General features: G+C 40.5%; 1 protein-coding gene and 1 pseudogene across 4 annotated transcripts in view; one reads left to right on the top strand and one right to left on the bottom strand.

The window, feature by feature from the left end:
* Positions 1 to 20513, bottom strand: part of BTBD9 (BTB domain containing 9) — a 454016-nt gene that overhangs the window by 314999 nt on the left and 118504 nt on the right. The window lies entirely within an intron of this gene.
* LOC132237374 (large ribosomal subunit protein eL6-like) lies at positions 15928 to 16741 on the top strand (annotated as a pseudogene).

Below are 20513 nucleotides of genomic sequence, written 5' to 3'. Positions count from 1 at the left end.
ACATCCAAAATGGATGGGGCCCTCCGAATATAAATTCCACAGGGCAAAAACCTGTGTACAATCTTGTTGAATCCCCACACATTTTTCTCTATGACAATTATGTACCATATATATTTTTTTAAAACAACACATTAATGAGTGATCTAGCATATTTGGAATTTAAACAATGCCTGGCAGCAACTGCTACAGGTTTGTCTTTCACACTTGGACTTCTGCCGAGCCTATTTTCTGTCAGCTTTCTTATTTTCTCTTTAATTTTGCTAAGTGAACACTATTTTGACAATGGATTAAGCAATACACAAAAAGTAGAGAAAAAAATATTAATAAATTAGGCACTTTTTGTTGTTGTTGTTAACCCTAACCCGAGGATATTTTCCCATTGATTTTTTAGGGAGAATGAAGAGAGAGGGAAAGACAAAAAGAAACATCGATGTGAGAGAAACACATCAACTGTGGGCCGGGGTGGGCCTGCAACCAAGGTATGTGCCCGTGCCAGGAATCGAACCCGGAGCCCTTTGGTCTGTAGGCCGAAGCTCTTTCCACTGAGCCAAACTGGCTAGGGCCACATTAGGCACTTTGTCTCATGCTCCTCAGAACACTGGCCCATACTGCCCACTTCTCACGGCAGCCTCAAGAAACGCTGCGCACAGGGACCACCCACTCCGCCTTCCACTGTGTCTGAGATCACACGTATTTATCTTTATTTTTAAAATCTCCTCATTGTTGCCAATGACACTTGAACATTATTATTAATCCAGCTACTCCTAATAATAGTATTTAAGTAACTTGTCATCTTGGGAACTTAGTAGACAATAGTTAATTAATTGTCAAGCATTAATATAACAGGATTCTAATCTCCAACCTCTGAAGCAGGGTATGCATTTGTTACGATGGTAAACCTTTTGTTTGAATTGCTTATTTATGCAATATACAGTCTCTATCACCTCAATTCTAATTTTTATATCTGCTTTGTGAGTAGAATAATCACATGCCGAAGGACACAGACAGTTCACTTCACAAACAGTAATGAATCTCCTGTGAGCCCTTTTATTCACACCACAATAGATTCTATATTACCAGGCAGAGGAAAACAAAACAACACCATAGATTATTTCCCTTATTTGCAAGATATGCACACAGTATTCTGATAGGAACAAGAACCTGAAGGTGCAGCGAGCTATGTCTTAGGAGTGTGAGTAAATACAATATTCTGTTGACATCTTGTTGTTCCTGCTTTCAGACAACCAGGTATGTTACATATGAACTGTCAGAGCAGCTCAATAAGTTTTCCTGACTAAATGTGCCCACATTCTTTTCAGAGACCTCATCTTAAGCTAAATTTCCTATCTTTGTTGAACACCATTGTAACAATTTCTTAACTTGCAATAGTCATTTCAAATCAATATTTAAATGGTATAAACACCACCACTTTTATCCGCTAACCTTCTCTTCAGATACACCATACATACTTTCCATGTGACAATGCAAATGGTCTGCATCCAGCAGGAAACAGAAAGGTGTCAAAGAGAGAAAGATAGAATCCCTTTCTTGGGCCCTTAATGAGGTCTCCAGAGCCAAAGGCAAACCAATAACAAATTGTACTTTCCACATATTGGGTGGAAAAAAAGGAGAAAGGCGGGGGGCTGGGGGAGTGGGCTTGTCATCTGAAATTAATTGAACTTAGCCATGCCAAGGAAGCACGGGTAATAAACCCTCCCCATCTAAATTAAGGGTTTTATACCATGAAAAATAAAAATAAAAAATTTATGGCAGTAATTTCATCTGGGTTTTTCAAGAAGTGCTTGCTGATTTTCTTGTACTCAGTAGAAAAATCCCCAAGGAGCAATGCAGACTGCAATAAGGCAGACTTCTAAAAAGATACCATTTAATTTCTCACTCCTCCCCCTGTACTATTACCACATTTCCACTTTTCACTAGCTCAGTATTAACTCTCTCAGTACAGTTCTCTCCCATTAGCTCTCAGCAACATCTTAAGGGGCAGGGAAAACATGCTCCATCTACAAGCGCTCATCCATTGCTCTGAGTCAAAACAATCGGAAGCCCCAGAAGCACAGGCATTGATTTGCCTCTGGCTTTTCGTCAGGACACCCAGCCATCTTACTCAAAGCCACCAAAAGTCAAAATGGTTTCAAAACAATTCTATCATTCGACATCTTTAACACTGGTGACTGACTTCTGAAGAAAAAAGAAAATCTAACACAGAACCATGGTTCCCAACCTGTGGATCGCATGTGGCAGGGCCAAGGGCACAGTTCTTTGCAAGGGCTCTGCAAATCCCCATGGACACCAAGCACAGCCTGCAGACCAAACTGTTGAACATATGAAAACATAGTCACAGTGTTTGTTTTCCAATGTCCACAGACACTGTTCTGATGACTAAAATGAACATTTATTTAAAAACACAACTAAAGTCACAGTAGCTTTTTCCCATTTTCTCAATTAATGGATGCTATAAGTAAAAGAGCTAATTTACAATCCTGCAATCTTTTCAAGTCAAGGTGAGCCTTCACAATGAAGAAGGAAAATAATTGATAGGATTGTCAGCATTTTCAGTGCTTTATGTTCAGGCATGTGGTAGGCACTCAATACTTGTTGACCACAGGTGTGAGGACATTATTCTTGGCACCATTTGTATCTCTTTTTTTCTTTCATTCGTCCCATCTCTTCATATACAAGACAGCAGCAAACCTCAAAGTAAGGTCTGGACTCCTGGGATCCCAAGTGCCTTTTAGGAGGTCCATGGGGTCAAAGCTTTTTAATTTTAAGAAGTTATTTGCCTGCCATGTATGGACTGTTGAGTTTTCCAGAGGCTACATCTGTGATATCACAACAGATTGAGAAATAAATATGAGAATCCAGCTGTGTTCTACTGTAATACCAAAAATTAAGGAAGTTTGCAAGGTTACTTTCCTCACTGAATTATTTTTGTTTTAAAAAATATAGTTATTTTCATTAAAAATGTTTTATATTGACATGTAATGGGTTTATTATTGCACTTTAAATTAATTCATAAATATTGATAAGATATACCATGCATTAACAAAAGTTCTTTGGGGTCCTTAATAATTTTTAAGAGTACAAAGAGCTCCTGGGAACCAAGTTAGAGAACTGCTGTTAAGAGGTAGCAATGTCCTGGTTTCTGTTCTCAGTATACAAGCAGATGCTGGACCCCACCTGGGGGGGATGCTAAGGAGGGGTTCACAGGTTTCACTGGGTAGCCGACCAGGGGCTCTCACGGCCCTTCTAGCATTAAGTCTATGATTCTATCTTAAAGGGAACCAAGGACATCTCCTCCCAAAGTTGTCACTACTGAGGTGGAATATGAATAAATATGAATGTTCCTTCATTTTCCCAACCACAAAACAATATGAGCACCTTAATGGGCAAACTAATATTGTCTGTGGTTGTATAGTCTTCATGTCAGTACAACATTTCCAACATTTTGGAAGTGACTTTTTAATTTTGCTTATTAGGTTCTTTTTATAGGAAAAGCTCTCTCCTCCAATTGGAGCCTCCCACAAATTTCAAATCACATAGTGCAGTACTATTCGGTCTGAAGAGAAAGAATGCTAGCACAGGGCTATTCAATCAGAAGAATAGCCATTCACTATATTCTCAAAGGATGTCCTTACGACTAAATGGTAAGGTCAATAACAAGGCAAAGGTTCTGCTGACAGCAATTCCCAAGGCAAATAAATTCATGCCAAACCCGTACAGATGAGGCAACATCTTAATCTTCTGCACAGGTCCTGCTCTTGTAAGACATGAAAATAGGATAACTTAGCTTAATGAGCACACTGTGCCCATAGAAACCAGTAAGTTGTTTAGAATGTATAGTTTCAGATCAATAAAGGAAAAGCAGTATTAGAAAAATAAAATGAATACACTTGTGTAATTTAATTCAATTCAATGAACATTAACTGAGTGCCTGCTATGTTCCTGTCATTATTCTAGGTGATCATGAAGAGAAGAGAAGCCTTACTCTCTAGGAACTCACACTCTGAACAGGAAAAACACTGTACCACAATGTGATAAGTGATATAAAAATAGGTTTAATACTACAGAAACACAAAGGAGAAAACAATTAATTTAGTCTCATGGAAATAGGGGGAAAGAGTCATGACATATATAACAGGAAGGGAGGGTAGGGAGAAGTTTGTGCCTAACTCAAAATCTTCAGTCTGAGCTGAGTCCCTACCATCTCCTGATGATTGTTCTATGTGTCACTTCCATTTTCCCATTTTCCAGCTGCTAGTTCAAACCTCCTCCATTCCTCTCACATCTCCCATCCAACTCCCTACAGCCCTACTCCCAACAGCTGTTCTGTGGCCTTCTTCGAGATGAACCGGCCTTGGGCCACCTATCCCATGGCCAGGCCTGCTGCCCCTACCCCTGCCCTCTTCTAGAAGGCCAAGCCTAATCTCTGCACTAAGACCCTACAGCCCATCCAGTCTCCCTTCTCAGGAACCTCTGCTCTCCAACCTCTACCTCACTCCTGATTCCTTATCACCAACATTTAAACATGCTTCCTCAGCAGCCATCTCAAGAAGTGAATATTTTTTTCTTCTCAATGCCCCATAAATCCCAGAGCCAGGAAGTAGGGGAGGCAACTATACTTGTTCCAGAATACTACTCCCAACTAGCCTCCTCCCATTCTGCCTGCAAATCTTCCTTTTCTTTCAAAGCTCAAGGTCCATCCCCTGCTGTCATCATTATCTACCAACTTCACACTCATTCTACTCAACTGAAAACTTGTATTCCTGGCTCACTTCCCTTCCATTCCAGCTCCTATAATCACTTGCTAACATGAATGTACACCACGCAAACAAAATCTGGGCCGCCCAGGTCCCTGATAGCCTCTTTCAGGGCCCCTTCCTCTCCATACCTCTGACTCAAATCCATGGGCAATACCTTGACTTGGTCAACAGAAACATATACTCAGGCCAAAATTCTAATATGAAACCAACATTTCATCTCCCCTTCCCATCTTTCCCATTCATTTGCTTTAGTATCCCCATTGCTAAAGATTCTTCCCTCTCGTTAAACTGTCTAATCCACTGATCCTGTCACAATCCTGTCCCCCTTTGTTCCCTCCTTTGATCAGCTTAGATTCTTATGATCTATGTATAATCATTCCCATGCAGAATACCCTATTTCCCTTGTCCCTCTCTCCATTATACTTACCTTGAAAACTCCAACCCTAGTATCTACTTTCTCAGAGCACAAACTCAAGTGACAGTACACAGCTAAAGAAAAACCACACAATCAGACTTCATTTTAAATTCATCAAATTGATGTTTCTCTCTCTCTGTCTCTCCCTCTCCCTTCCACTCTTTCTCAAAAAATCAATGGGAAAATATCCTCGAGTGAGGATTAACAACAACAAAAAAGAACTAGGATCTATTCTCAACAGAGTAGAGGATATGGCTCATAGAGGACCTTTAATGAATGATCACACCAGGAAGGAATGAACAGAATGATCAAATTTCTTCTGTTCAACAATTCTCCAACCCCTCCACTCCCAGTTATCATCCGTCCACCTTATCTCTGTTGCCTCAAACTTCTTAAAACTATTGTCTATTCCAGTTTTAGTGATATAATTTACATGTAACATTGTGTTAGTCCAAGGTGTACAACATGATTTTTTACTCATGACTTTACCTCACCCCCTTCAACCTACTTCTCTCGATGCCATGCAACTGCTCTTCCTCCTGACATAACATCCTTGTCAAAGCAAATGAAAATTTCTTACTGACCTCTTTATGACATTTAGCCCCCAGCGATCACTCCTTCCTCCTTAAAGCATTCTCTTGCCTTATATGGCAATTCACACTCTTAAGGCTCCTCCTACTTTTACCACTCCTTCTCAGGATCCCTCTAAGGTTCCCCTTTTCTCTTTCCTAAAATATTGGTATTCCTAAGGGTTCTGACCTAGGCCTTCCCCTCTATATGCACTGAATCATCTCATGCACTCATACAGTTCCAGTTACTATCTATATGCAAATGTCTTCCAGATCTTTATTTTAGCCCAGATCTTTCTTCCTAGCTTCAGACCATCTGCCTAAATGCCCAGTTCAGATCTCTATTTGGATGCCCAACTGTTACCTCAGTATATTTAAAGTGAACTTATCACCCTGGCTGGGTAGCTCAGTTGGTTAGAGCATCACCCTTATATGCCAAGGTTTCGGGTTCAATCTCTAGTCAGGCCACATACAAGAAAGCAACCAATGAATGCATAAGTAAATGGAACAACACATAACTCTCTCTCTCTCTCTTCTCAACTCATTGCCTTTCCCTGGCAAATCTGCTTCTTCTCCTATATCCCCATCTTAGTGATTGGTATCTCCATCCAACCCATGCACTGATGTCTCTCTCACATACCCCACCCCCAACACATCTACTTTTAAACAAGGTCAAGATATTCCAATAACTATTTCTTTAAATTGCCCACTTCTCTGCATCTCCACTGCTACTTGCTTGATTCAAACCACTGGCATTTCTCGTGCCTAGACTTCAGCAAAAGTTTTCAAATTCTATTCTTATCTCCCTGAAAGCCATTCTCCATTCAATAGCAGGAATGATTATATGAAAACATAATAAATCTTATATTAATTACTCCACTACTGAAAACTCATCAATGCCTTTAATTGCCTTCAGCTAAAATTCAAATTTCTTAAAACCTGGCTGACAAAACCCTGAATGATCTGGACTCTGCTTGTCTCTCCAATCTCATCTCTCACTACTCCTTGCCTCCTCTTCTATGCTCCAACCACAATGAACTACCACTTTCCCATGCTCTCTCTTCCTGCAGTGTATACACGTTATTCCCCAAAGCCCGAGTCAGGCTTTCGCCTTCCACTCTGCACACACACCCTCCTCATCCAGCCACCAGCCCTGATCTTCCAAGATTAGGCCAGATGATCCCCCCTGCCCCCCAGTACTAACTATCCTGTTGCCCACTTCAGAGAACTGAAATTGCCTATTAACTTGTCAGTGATCATACCTACCCACCTCAAAACTACAGAATCAGAATCTCCAGGGCAGGGACCCCGGCATCTGTACACTTTTAAGGCTTACTCGTATAGCTCATGCGCAGCCAGGGTTGAGAATAACTGTTGTTGTGCCTCTATGCAGACAAGGAGCATTACGTTTGCTATTGTAACCCAATACCCAGCAGAGTGTTGACACTGAAGTTACCTACTAAATATGTAGTAAAGAAAAGAAGGGAACAGGGCAGCCCTAGCTGGTTTGGCTCCGTGGATAGAGTGTTGGCCTGTGGACTGAAGGTTCTCAGGTTTGATTCCAGTCAAGGGCACATGGCAGCGGATCAATGATTCTCTCTCATCATTGATGCCTCTCTCTCTCTCTCTCTCTCTCTCTCTCTCTCTCTCTCTCTCTCTCTCTCTCCCCCTTTCCCTTCCTCCCTGAAATCAATAAAAATATATTATATTATAAAAAAGAAAAGAAGGGAATAGGGCAGCAAGTAGAGGAAGGGAAGGGATGAATGAAATATAGCCCTCAAGAAAGGTTTGAATGTTCTTCCACACACCTGTAAAAGGACATTACCAGGAGTGCAATCTTTAAGACTCAAGTTTCTATTCTGCTTCCAGTGTCATTTCGTTTTTCTTTGCTACAACTAAACTATATTCTCTTTGCATCAACTATAAGTAAAGAATGGCAGCTAAAGTATGTTAGGCCGAAAAGGTTGAGTACAAATCAGCTTTCACCTCTATAACACTGCATGCCCTGCCTTGCTGACCTTATAAATACTGGCTGGAAAGCACAACATGCAGAAAAACATCAGCCATTTGAGCACTGTACTCTCCTCAAAATGCAGAGTGAGAACTTCTGAAATACAGCAGTGGAGTGGGTTAAATGGTTCTGAACCTTTTAGAGAGAGTAATAAGTGCACAGTGCTTTAGTAGCAAGCATGCATAAAACATAATAAAATGGCATAGAATTAATACTTTTCCAAAGAAAAATCTAATAAAACCCTGAATTTGGGGAAGAGGCATTGCACAAACAGGGCAGAAACATCTTTATATCTCCCTTGTTGCTCTGAGCACAGCAGCCTCGGTATATATTTGTTGAATAAATGCCTGATGAATGAATATGGTTCTTAAAGGATTACTCACATTTTCCTCCCCCGATCAAAGAGCCAGCTACTCTTAGACTCATGGTCCATTAAAAAATATATATATTTATCGCCCTGGCTGCTGTTGCTAAGTGGTTAGAGAGTTGGCCCATGCACCAAAGGGTCATGGGTTTGATTCCTGGTCAAGGGCAGGTACCTGGGTTGCAGATTCAATCCCCAACCCCAGCCCCAGTTGGGGTATGTATGAGATGCAACCACTTGATGTGGTCTCTCTCACATAGATGTTTCTCTTTCTCTCCCCCCTCCACCCAACCCGCTTCCTCCATCCCTTCCACTTTCTCTAAAAATCAATGGAAAAAATATTCTCAGGTGAGGATTAACAAAAAAATATATATAGGGTGTCCCCCCAAAATGTATACACACTTTGAATAATTATAAAGGCAGTGTTTTATTAAAATACATTTCATTTTCAAAATGTAATAGTCTACAGACATTGTGTGTATACATTTTTGGGACTCCCTGTATATATGTTTATCAAATGCCTAAACCAGCTTGTAATTTGCTAGTACACAGCATTCTAAAAGAACCTGCTTCTGCCCTGCAGAGCTTACCACACGAATCCTATTGGCAGCATTGCCTCCCAGGCACCAGCACCACCAAATAACAAGCACACCGTGCAGTCCAGCCACGTTCCTTTAAACATGCAACATGCCATGTGCTTTCTTGATGCCATGACTTTTCATATATACTATTCCCTCTGGCCCAAATAATCTTCCCACCTGAAAAACTCCTACTCATCCTTAAAGATCTAAATAAATATTATCTTCTTTCTAAAACATTCTCTGAATTCCCCAGAAATAATCATTTCCTCCCCGTGTTCTTCTACCATAGTATTTCCTAAGTATCTTTAGTGTCTTTGAATCCTATTTAAATTAGGATGATTAACTACATATTCATTATGCACAATTCAAAGCATGAAGAGAAACCATTCTCTTTTCTCATAGATCGAGAAGTGATTCACATAGGAAAATAAAGAGTAAAGATTTGCCTGGTTAGATGATAGGAAGGTCATAAGGTACAGTCCTGGGAAAGACTTAACCAAATAGAGGAAATATAAATTAAAAGGTCTGGAACTCTCTTCAAAGCTCAGAGGGTGGATTTTGAGCTTAATCCTTTAAGTTTTGAAAGGGATGGTAAGGTTCCCATCAACCATTTAATCATGGAATGCCTGTGGAACATGCCCATGCCAAACACCATATGGTGACTATCAATTAGGGACCATCAATTCAGATGACCCATGTAAAATTCACTCTTCCAGTAAAGAGTGAGCTGTTTAAGAATAGGGATGCGGGCTCATTCAACACTATCTCTCCAGTGCACACAGGTGGGAGCTTGCTTAATGAACTGAAATGAATTCTTCTTTAATAACTTTACATAACATGTTCTGCAAAATCTTTACCAGCTTCTATAACACAGCAGACATGTTGCTGGAAGGTAAATTACTTTACCTGACTCTTTCAAAGAAAAACTAAAACAAATAATCCTTTTAGAGGCAGTCATCAATAGCTTAATAAATTTCAAGAAATATCAACACCCTTAAGTTTTTAACTCTCTGAAGGGGTGGATTTAAAATGTGAACCCATCTGACAGATCTCAGAGGGGATAGGAGGTGGGGGGATAGGGGATGAGAAAAGATTGACCAAAGAACTTATATGCATAGCCCATGGACAGAGACAATAGTGTGGTGAAGGCCTAGGGCTAGGCCGGAGCTGGGTGAAGGGAGGGGAATGGGGGGTATCTATAATACTGTCAATAATAAAAAAAATTTTGTTAATGAACCCATTGGCCCTAGCCAAGTAGCTCATTTGATTAGAGCATCATCCCAATATACCATGGTTGCGGGTTCAATCCCAGATCAGGGCATATAATTTACAAGAATCAACCAATGAATGCATGAGTATGTGGAACAACAAATTAATGCTTCTCTAAAAATCATAAATATATTTAAAAAATGAACCCATAGCATTAATAGCTATTCTTTATATAAATGTTTAACCAACTACTATGCTGACAGAATTTTGTGTTTAAACCTTAAGTATTTCCATGTAGCCTAACGCTGCAGTTTAACATTGTGATAATGTAAAAATAACAATGTTTTAAAATATGTTGGTCTAAGAGCACCAAAATTAACAAAAATATAACAAGGATCCAGTCAAAAAGCTATGTTAACAAGCGCAGTGGTTTTTGAAGGGGTTGAGCCATATCTTCAAAGTATAAATTCCAAGGAATTCATGGTGTCCCACCCTTAATCCAATGCCTAACTATGGACCCTGTTAAGAGCCCCGGGAACCCTGGGGTTTATCTGGCTAACAGAATTTTTCTTATAAGGTTGATTTAATAAAAACATGTTTTAAGAAGTGCTCCCGTCTTGGATTCAAAGTCTCATGATGTTTTCCAAAATCCCTGATGTAAATGGAAATGAAGAAATGCTCCATGGGCTGATGTTAAAATCGAACCAGGAGTACTGTAAATAAAAATGAACCTAAGAAATGATTCTGTTTTGGAGAAAGAGATTAATTTGAAGACATACACACATACATATCCACTTACTTCCACTCTCACAGTCTGCTACTGGTTGTAAAACTGTCAGGAGAGGTGAGGCAGCAGCACCAACGGCATCACCCTAGACACATTCAGGTGGTAGCTGTTTTGTGGCCTAGGGGGTTGTCTGCAGCTCATCACCACCAGTGCAGTGCTCATTCAGATCATATTTTTATTTCTGAAGCCTTATTAACATACCCCAGGCTCCAAAATGCAGTATATGATCCTTGACTGCAGAAACAAATTGCCAGCTGCCTCATAAAGGACAACCTCATTTAGCAGAAGGCAAATGCTAGCATAGAACAAAAGTAAATAAAGATGGCTACATATGCTCTAGCTTTCAAACTGGAAAGTGACAGTGATAGAAAAGCAGAAGAGGGAAAGGATTAAACATGAAAGAGGACAGCTGCTGACTATCTGACTATTTAAGCGGTCTAATAATACAATGTGACAGCAATGCCAATTAAAATGGCTGGTGTGGAGCTTTAGGTCTGGAGATCTTAAGGCTAACAAAACCATGAGAGTCCAGCCAACCCACCCCCACTGTCATATAAGGAAGGCTACTATAAACTTCGATGAAGAGTGCTTTGTAAACTGCAGTGCTCTATAGAAATACTGCTGCTATTCCTAATATGAGTCTATCCTTCTTTTATTTATTTTTTTAAACATATTTTATTGATTTTTTACAGAGAAGAAGGGAGAGGGATGGAGAGTTAGAAACATCAATGAGAGAGAAACATCGATCAGCTGCCTCCTGCACACCTCTCACTGGGGATGTGCCCGCAACCAAGGTACATGCCCTTGACCGAAATTGAACCTGGGACCTTTCAGTCCACAGGCCGACGCTCTATCCACTGAGCCAAACCGGTTAGGGCTATCCTTCTTTTAGACATAAATTTATCAGAAGTCCCAATTCCTTCTGCATTGTTTCATTTCTGATAAGCAGAGTTGTAGTTGTTAATATTACTGATGTTATTTTTATTATTTTACCTTTTATTTCCTTGAGAACCTTCAAACAGTATATGCTGCCCAAACTGAATATCTTAGCAGGATAAAGCATGAATGGAATATGCCATTTATATGAGAATGAAACCTGAACAAGGTTCACCTCATTTCCACCCATAGAATGTTAGTTGGATCTATCAAAATTCTCAGATGTTCCGGGAACCCCCTATCTTCACAGACCCAACCACTCATTAAAGGTTAGGGCGGGAAGGGAAAAAGGAATGGCTGGCCTTTCTTGTCAAAGAAGGAGGGCTCACTGATGTGCTTTCAGTGAGTGGAATAAAAGAAAAATGTTTTAAAGGGTCAAAGGGAGAGGGCATGAAGAGAAGCTTAAATGTCTGACTTCAGCACCCACCTTAAAAGAACTACTTCATCCAACTGAACTAAAATAGACCACCACTAGCTATTACAAAACCACCTAATGAAGAATCTCCACATGTGACCTCTGGTTACCCTTCAACACTGCAGCCCTCCTAAACAAACTGGCACCAGAGTAAATGCAGCCAAGAAGAACCTAACATTTACATTTTATGATTTCATTTCAATTTTTCATATAATTTTTAGTAGACCTATTTTCTGGGTATAATTTAATTCTAAAGTATTTGGGAATTACATTTAGTCCAGTTGTGCCTGAAAAAAGGAAAGAAAAAGTAATTTTCCAGTTTTACAGATGCTTCCAGAATTCTGTCTGAAGACAGATTAATCTACAGTTACTCAGTTGCAGAATATTACTTCTATTCCAAAGACTTTGTATATGAACTATTAAATCCATTATTAGATCGATAGCAGTTCCTCCCACCTACTCTTTAAGAGCTGATTTAATGAGAACACCATTTTCTTAGTCAAGGCTTTCTTTATTAAGGGAACACAGTCCTATGTGAATACAGTCAACATTTCCTCTTACATTATGACAACTTCATACTAGTATAAACAGAGCCTGCGGCAGGGCAATGAGGCAAAATGTTGGGTGGTAAATAAGAGAATTTGTTTTAAAAGACACTATAATGGAGCTTAAAACTGAACTTAACTTACAAAGGTTAAGATAAAAGAAAACCAACATTAACCATTTGCTCAAAAAATATTGTAATAACAGGCACTAGTGGCATCAAAACACAAAAAAGGAAATGTTATTTTCTTAATAAGTATAGAACTATTCACTATTAAATATTTCAACATCCTCTCTTCACTCCCCTTCTGCAACTGAAAGACAATAGTGGAAAGAAATTTACCCTTTTTCTCTCTCTGAACCTGCATATTAATAGAAATGACAATGACATTATGCCTGTTGTTCTCGGTTTAGACAATATAAGCAATCAATGGGGGCCTCAAGATACAGTCACCAGCTACTAAGCTCTCTCTTTCTCCTCTGAGCTTTTATACGCAAAAAGCATAGAAGAAATTATAAAGTGCTACTTAACGCCTCAAAAATTAAAAATGGAGAAAGAGGGTGGATCAATGTGTATTGTCTCACAAACATAGTTTCAAAGATAATTGGTAATGTTCTCTTTTTCCAAAGAAGTGAGGGTTAAATATAGTCACTCGGTACAGAGACTGATGATCTTCAAGATGTGTAAATTATACATTACAGTTACATAACAGACTAAATCACAGTCATCAACAAAAGAACATTTGGCACGATTCTTGAATTTTTATGATTCCAGTTCATAAACAGAGCCTCAAAAAGGAGGGGGAAAAAATCTCACCTTAAATCAGCCCTATAGGCAGCCTCACACCTCATGACAGGTACCAAGTGTCCAAGGTGAATGGAAGATAAAGGCAATTATCTTCACTGGAGTGCAGAATGGGAGGGGGCTTTATGATTTTCTTAAAATAACAGCCACTCCATTCGTTTTTAAAAACAGGAAAAAGAAAGTCAACTACTCAGATACATGTAGAACTGTGTGTTTAAACACCAACAGACCTAATGTGACTTTGTCCCTAGGTCAAATTCAGACGCTGAAGTCTAGTGAAAGAACACAGATCCTTTCAGAACACTTAAAAAAATCTGGGCTGCACAAACCAGACTGGCCAAGAATTCTCATGCTTTTGATGCAGCTAAAAGGGCTACACAGTGTCATGCCAGTACCACCACTGTAGGCAATTCGGAACTGGTCAGGAGCACTCAGCTAGCAACAATGCTGAGAACGTCCAAACATTCTGCTTCGGTTCCTATGACGACACAGAAGCAGGAAGTCTCCTCAGGCTTATTAGATGCACCCAATTAACATTCATCTTTGACAAGCTCATCCTTTAATCTCCCAGAAAAAAACAGCTACCATTATTCTGTAATACCAGTTAAGAAGTCATACTGATCTGAGTAAAGTACACTAATGGGGGGGGGGGGGGGGGAAGAGATCTTAACCCAAGAAAATGGAAGAAACCTATGAGGAATGCAAAGACCAAACCAACCCAGAAAGGACATTCTTTCCTTCATTCCATCGGGTTGTGTCTCTTCTGCCACCAATTCAACACAATTTTCTCTCTGCACTCTGAATAAAAAGCAAAAATTGCTCTTTTTGAAAAGAAACTAGCCTTATAAGGATTTTTAGAATTCAAAGCCAATACTCAGAGGATTTCCAAGTGTCGAGAGCTCCAAAGAATCCATCAATCTTGATATATTTGGAATGACCGGACAATCTAAGGGATGCCCAGAGCCACTCCACTCAGCCTCAACCATATTTTAAGATGACTATGAAGAAGTCATGTTGACCTAGATCCAAAACAACCAATATTATCTGTGGGGCCCTGGAACACTGCCAACATTTCTTAGAGTCTCAGGCCAGAAAAAAGTAAAACATTTCCTAAGGTGATTATCATAAACTTCATAGTCTTGGATCAAAAAAGCAGTCTCTGGCTTATTTTCTGAAACTAACATGTTTCCAAGTAATTAAATACCAAAGTAATGCTATGACAAAAAAATTAAAACTTCAACTTCCTTATGTGTATTGGGACACAAATCTGTGTGTGTACCTTCTTAGACACAACCATCTCCATGCATATGTGTCCTCTTTTTCTCTCTCAAATGGTGCTTTACCCAAGTCACTTTTGGACTTGAATGAAATACCCCATGCAGGACATGGGATCTAGCTTCCTGAGTAGCTACAGAGGGCCTGGGTGAAGCAGCTTGGGAGTGCAGAGGAGTTTGTTCCCAGGGACAAACCTCTATCAACTAGGAACAGGAGAGGAGACTGGAGGACACCAGGCAGATAAATCCCCCCTTTCTTTCTCTTTTCCAAAGACCACTCTCCAAGTGTACTTTCTCCTTACAACCCTTTCAGAGAAATCCTGTTGGCAAGTGAGCATGCTTGCTGAGTGACCTGCTATGGCTACTTCCAGCATGTTATACAACAAGAGCTAGCTCTACAATTCATCAAATCAATTTCTTTGCATCTTTCCTTGCTTCTCTTCCTTCTGCCCTTACCCTTACAGACCTGGACCTCTACCTCTCAAAGAAAGCATTAACATTTTAATCCTTGCCTCTGGCTCTGTTTGCCAGAGAACCCAGGCTTAGACATTAGGCTTAAAGGAATTAATTCCAGAACTAAGAAGAAACCATTAAAAAATGTACATTTTTTTTCAAATACAATAAATCCTAGGGAGAAGTAGAAAAATATTAAGTACCTAAAACTTAAAAGGCCAGGGCCGATACAATATCAAATGTCACCAACTGAGAAAGCAGTCAGGTAGCAACGCGTCAAAAACAGAATTTCTTCAATGTGCCCCACACCACCAACTTGAAAGGACAAACAAGATCAGGCATTTTCACTGGGGAACAATGCTGTGTAAAAGATGCTACCCATTGCCTATAGAACATTTTTTCTTTCCTACTAGCAAAGTCCTGATAGCATCAGTTTTGTCCAGTCCTCTACAATGGAAAAGGGGTAAATCTAGATCAGAAAGCACATGGTTCCATTATCCTCACCAGTAACTGATTTAGGCTCCTTAGTATCAATTAGTTCTAGTCAATGGCACATGGAGGTCGGTTAAGGGGCCTCTGGGAAAGGTTTCTTAGCTCCTTTGAGGAACAGAAGAGATATTACTACATCTGGTTGTGATGCCTGGATGTAACAGCCATCTAAGACCATGAAAGGATACAATTTGAGGACAAAGTTGACAAAGAAAAATGATAGCAAGGATTTCAGGACCCCAATCCTTCACCATCCGAACCAGAAGGGTATCAAGTCGACACCTGCAAGGGTCAGACATGTCTGGGGCCAACTGAGACGCCTCCCAGGCACTTCGTTTGTCTCTCTTGGGTTTGCAGTGAGGATGGCGGGTGAAAAGAAAACTGAGAAGCTGGATACTAAAGAGAAGAAGCCTATGCTAAGGAGAAGAAACCTGAAGCCAAGAAGGCTGATGCTGGCAAGGTTAAGGCGCCTAGGAAGGGGAAGCCCACTCAGCAGAAACCCCTTCCTCATCAGAGGAATTGGCAGATATTCCTGGTCGGCTGTATTCTGGAAAGGCCACATACAAGAGGAAAGTATTTGGCAGTTAAATCCAGGATTGCTACTGTCACAAAACCAGTTGGAGGCGACAAAATTGGTGGTACCCCAGTGGTTAAACTCCACAAAATGCCTAAATATTATCCTACTGAAGATGTGCCTTGAAAGCTGTTGAGCCATGGCAAGAAACCCTTCAGTCAGCATGTGCGGAGACTGCGGGCCAGCATCCCTCCTGGGACCATTCTGCTTCCTCACTGGGTGCCACAGAGGCAAGAGGGTAGTTTTCCTGAAGCAGCTGAGCAGTGGCTTGCAACTTGTGACTGGACCTTTGTCCCTCAATCAAGTTCCTCTGTGTAGAACACACCAGAAATGTGTCATCACCACCTCCACCAAAATTGATTATCAGTGGTGTGAAAATCCCCAAACATCTCACTGATGCTTACTTCAAGAAGAAGCTACGCAAGCCCAAACACCAGGAGGGTGAGACCTTCGACACAATCTTTCTTTTCTAAAAAGACACAAAACATGTGCTATATCAATTAAAGAAAAAGTGATGAAGCACAGGTACAGAGAGTAAAGAAATCATTACTGTGGGACAGTAGAGGCAGCTTTCTAAAGAAGGTGAAACTAATAAACATGCCTTTTGCACAGCATAAAAGTATGCTGTCTAAATTCAATTAGTGTAATTTGACTTCCAGGAAGCTCTCTCCTGCAGACATGAGTTCTGTCTGTCCAGCATCCTCTTACAAGTGGGAAATACTGCTGCTTTCGCTCTCTGAGCTCAGGAGTGCCAGACCAAAGTGGGCTAGTCAGAACCATTTCCTGGGATTTTTTAAATTTTAAGATTTTTTTAAAAAGTGAGTCCCATAGCATTTGGGTTACAGGTGTGTGGATTTGTCAGAAGTCAGTGAATGAAAATATAAAACTTGTGCATTTTCTTGGATGTCAAGTTTACATTACAAAAAAATGTAAACAGTGAACTCTAAGTTAATGATATGCATGCTTAGGGGTGTGTGTACTGTCTACAATTTACTTTGAAATGGATTTTTAACAGATGCACTGATAAATAGGAGGGTTGATAGATATATGGATATGTGATAAAGAATGTATGGTAACATCCATACGTGGTAAAACTTTTTGTTTGGATAATTTTCAAAATAAATTTTTTTGGGGGAAAAACAAGGTAAAGTCCCTCTCTGCTAGTAATGCTGTGAGCTACAGCTCAGGAGCTATATATGGTCATGTTTCCCAGGGTATGGAGGAAACTGTTTCAGAAAACAAACAATGTAGAAGGAGCCAGGAAATATGGAGTGGAGGGGGTTTTGAGATATCTGAGTTGTCCCTGACTCCAGTGCCCCTTGAGGCCCAGCTGCATGCCTGCCATTTCAGCAGTTACCTAAGTCAAAAAATTTGTTTGCACCTAAGTTAGTTCAAGGTGGGTTCCTTATCACTTACAAAACAAGGAGTCCGGACTAATTCACTAGCTTAAGGTAATAATAAGAACTACAGACAAAGAAAGATGGCCACTGGGGTATTATTTATAAAAAACAAAATACAAAAATGACCTGATCAAACAAAAGAGAAATGGCGAGATTTATGGTATATTTGATGACATAAAATAATACTCTTAATAAAATTTTATATGAAAATCCCACAAAGCTATATAGTTTATATACATATAAACCACATAGTTTATATAGTTATTTATATGAAAATATACAAATTGGTTAACACTGGTTATCTCTGGATTTAGAATTATTATGTTCAAATGTATACATTATTTTTTAAGTATTCTTCAATATGTATATATTACTTTTAGAATAACCAAGAAAAATAAGTCATTTTTTAAAAAATTCACTACTATTAAATATTTTTTAAAAATATATCTTATGGCCTGGCCAGCATGACTCAGTGGTTGAACATCGACCTATGAACCAGGAGGTCATGGTTCGATTCCCAGTCAGGGCACATGCCCAGGTTGTGGGCTCGATCCCCAGTGGGGGGCAAGCAGGAGGCAGCCAATCGATGATTATCTCTCATCATTTATGTTTCTAATTCTCTCTCCCTCTCCCTTCCTCTATGAAATCAATAAAAAAAAAGTTAAAATCCTATATAATAAAAGCCTAATATGCTAAGTGTCCAGTCATCCCTTCAACCAATCAAAGTGTAATATGCTAATGATATGCTAAGGCTGCTCAACTGTTCGCTATGATGTGCACTGACCACCAGGTGACAGACAGCTGACCAGTCACTATGACTTCAATGACCACCAGGGGGCAGATGCTCCGACTGGTAGGTTAGCTTGCTGCTGGGGTCTGGCCTATTGGGACTGAGCAAGACGGGCCAGACATGCCCTGAACCCTCCCACGGTCCCGCCCTGGCTGGCCAACCTCTTGTGTCCCTCCCCAGTCCCGATTGTGCACAAGTGGGGTCCCTCAGCCTGGCCTGTGCCCTCTCGCAATCCGGGACCCCTTAGGGAATGTCAGAGAGCCAGTTTCAGCCCGATCCCACAGAACAGGCCAAGAGACCCAACTGGTGCATGAATTTGGGCACACTGAAAGGAAATTAATTGGAAGGTGGCCGGTGGGGTGGACCTGGGCAAGATGGTCTGGACACACCCTGGAGCCAACCTCCCACGGTCCCTCCTCAGCCAGTGCACCTGGGGCAGTGTCTGCGAAGTGAGCGGAAGCCCTCTGGCAGGTGGGTTCCCTCAGCCTGGCCTGCAGGAATTGGCTGAAACTGGCAGTCTGACATCCCCCGAGGGGTCCCAGAGTGCAAGAGGACACTCTTCAAAGTTGCTGTTGTTCCGCAGCTCCTGCGTTGAGCGTCTGACCCCTGGTGGTAAGTGCATGTCATAGCTACCAGCCAGTCAGCCAGTTGCTTAGGCTTTTATATATATAGATGGCTTGCTTCCTGAGCACCATTCCTACAATAAATGTTCTAAATGTTCATGAATGTTTGAACTCTTCCATTCATTCCCCAAGGCCTGAGAAGCAATGGCCCAATGGTTAAGATCATGATCCATGAAGCCAGACTATTTCAGTTCAAATCCCCATTATGCCCTTATTTTTGGCAGCAAAACAAAATGTATGGTGTAGGGCAAATTATTTAAACTTTCTTGCCTTAATTTGTCCATGTATTAAGTGGAGAGAGAGTACTTACAAGTTTGGAAATAAATGAGATAATACGTGTAAAACACTTAGAATGGTCATGATCACCTTCAGGAACAGCTTGTCTGATGATCTTGTTTCCAACTTTAATAACAGAATTTAACTCATTGAGTATTATTTACTAGAGGCCCAGTGCATGAAATTCATGCACGGGTAGAGTCTCTAGGCCTGGATGGTGATCAGGGCCAATTGGGGCCTTCCAGCTGCCGGCTGAGGCGCTGCTGGCCGGGGCCTTCCTTCATTCTGCGCTGCCCCCTGGTGGTAAGCACACATCATAGTGAGCGATCAAACTCCCAGTCTCCTGGTCAAACTCCCAAGGGGACACTTTGCATACTAGCCTTATATGTATATATAGATTATTTTTCACTTCCTATTTATAAGTATCTGTTTTATACCTAGTCTACCTTCGTTCTTTCATTCACACTTTTGTTTCCAAATACCTGCTGAAAGTCCAGGGCTGTCCTAGGCAAAAGATGCCACTGCCCTAGAGTATGGGTCTCCTCCTCTCTAAAGCTAAGCCCATGGGTTCCACCTTATACTCGACATCTAGCTTCTTGCCAGTTCGTTCCACCTCCTTCTTCAAATCCTCCTCTCTGTGTGTCTAAAAATGTACACATCTATGATTATTTTGAAAAAAATTTCATTTGAACCTACTAGAACCTTCTTCCTTCTTCACCCAAACTTCTCAAATAAAAGCCCTCAAATGTGGTTTATTATAGGCTATTGGAACTTCACTTAGCAAGATTACTTATGGACTCCTTAATGCCAGGTCTAATAATTAGTTTAGACCTCATTCTGTTTGTTCTATGGCCTCTAATACTCACTATGTACTTCTTTAATATAAGTGGTTAACACCATCTTGGTTTTCTCTCAATTCGTAGGCTGCTTTGTCACATTGCCTTCAACCAGATCCTCAAAGAATAGGCCTAACTCTTTTTATTCTCTCTCAAAGATCTTGATTCCTCCATAGTTCAAATATTAGATCTAAGAAGATGACTGCCATACCTGTACTTCAAACTCCAGCCCTGACTTCTTCCTGAGTTCCAGTCCTTCATTCCAACTGCCTGTCAGGCATTTTCGATCTTATAAGCATGTCTGAAAAATCTGATAATTCCATCCACAGTTTGTTCCCTATTCTGATTTTCCCTCTGTAGTTAAAGATACCAAATGATGGGGGAG

The sequence above is a fragment of the Myotis daubentonii genome, chromosome 6 (genome assembly GCF_963259705.1).
Source record: "Myotis daubentonii chromosome 6, mMyoDau2.1, whole genome shotgun sequence".
In the NCBI taxonomy this organism is placed as follows: Eukaryota; Metazoa; Chordata; class Mammalia; order Chiroptera; family Vespertilionidae; genus Myotis; species Myotis daubentonii.
Note: the sequence above shows the minus strand (reverse complement) of the source record. Positions and strands in the feature narration are given on the sequence as shown.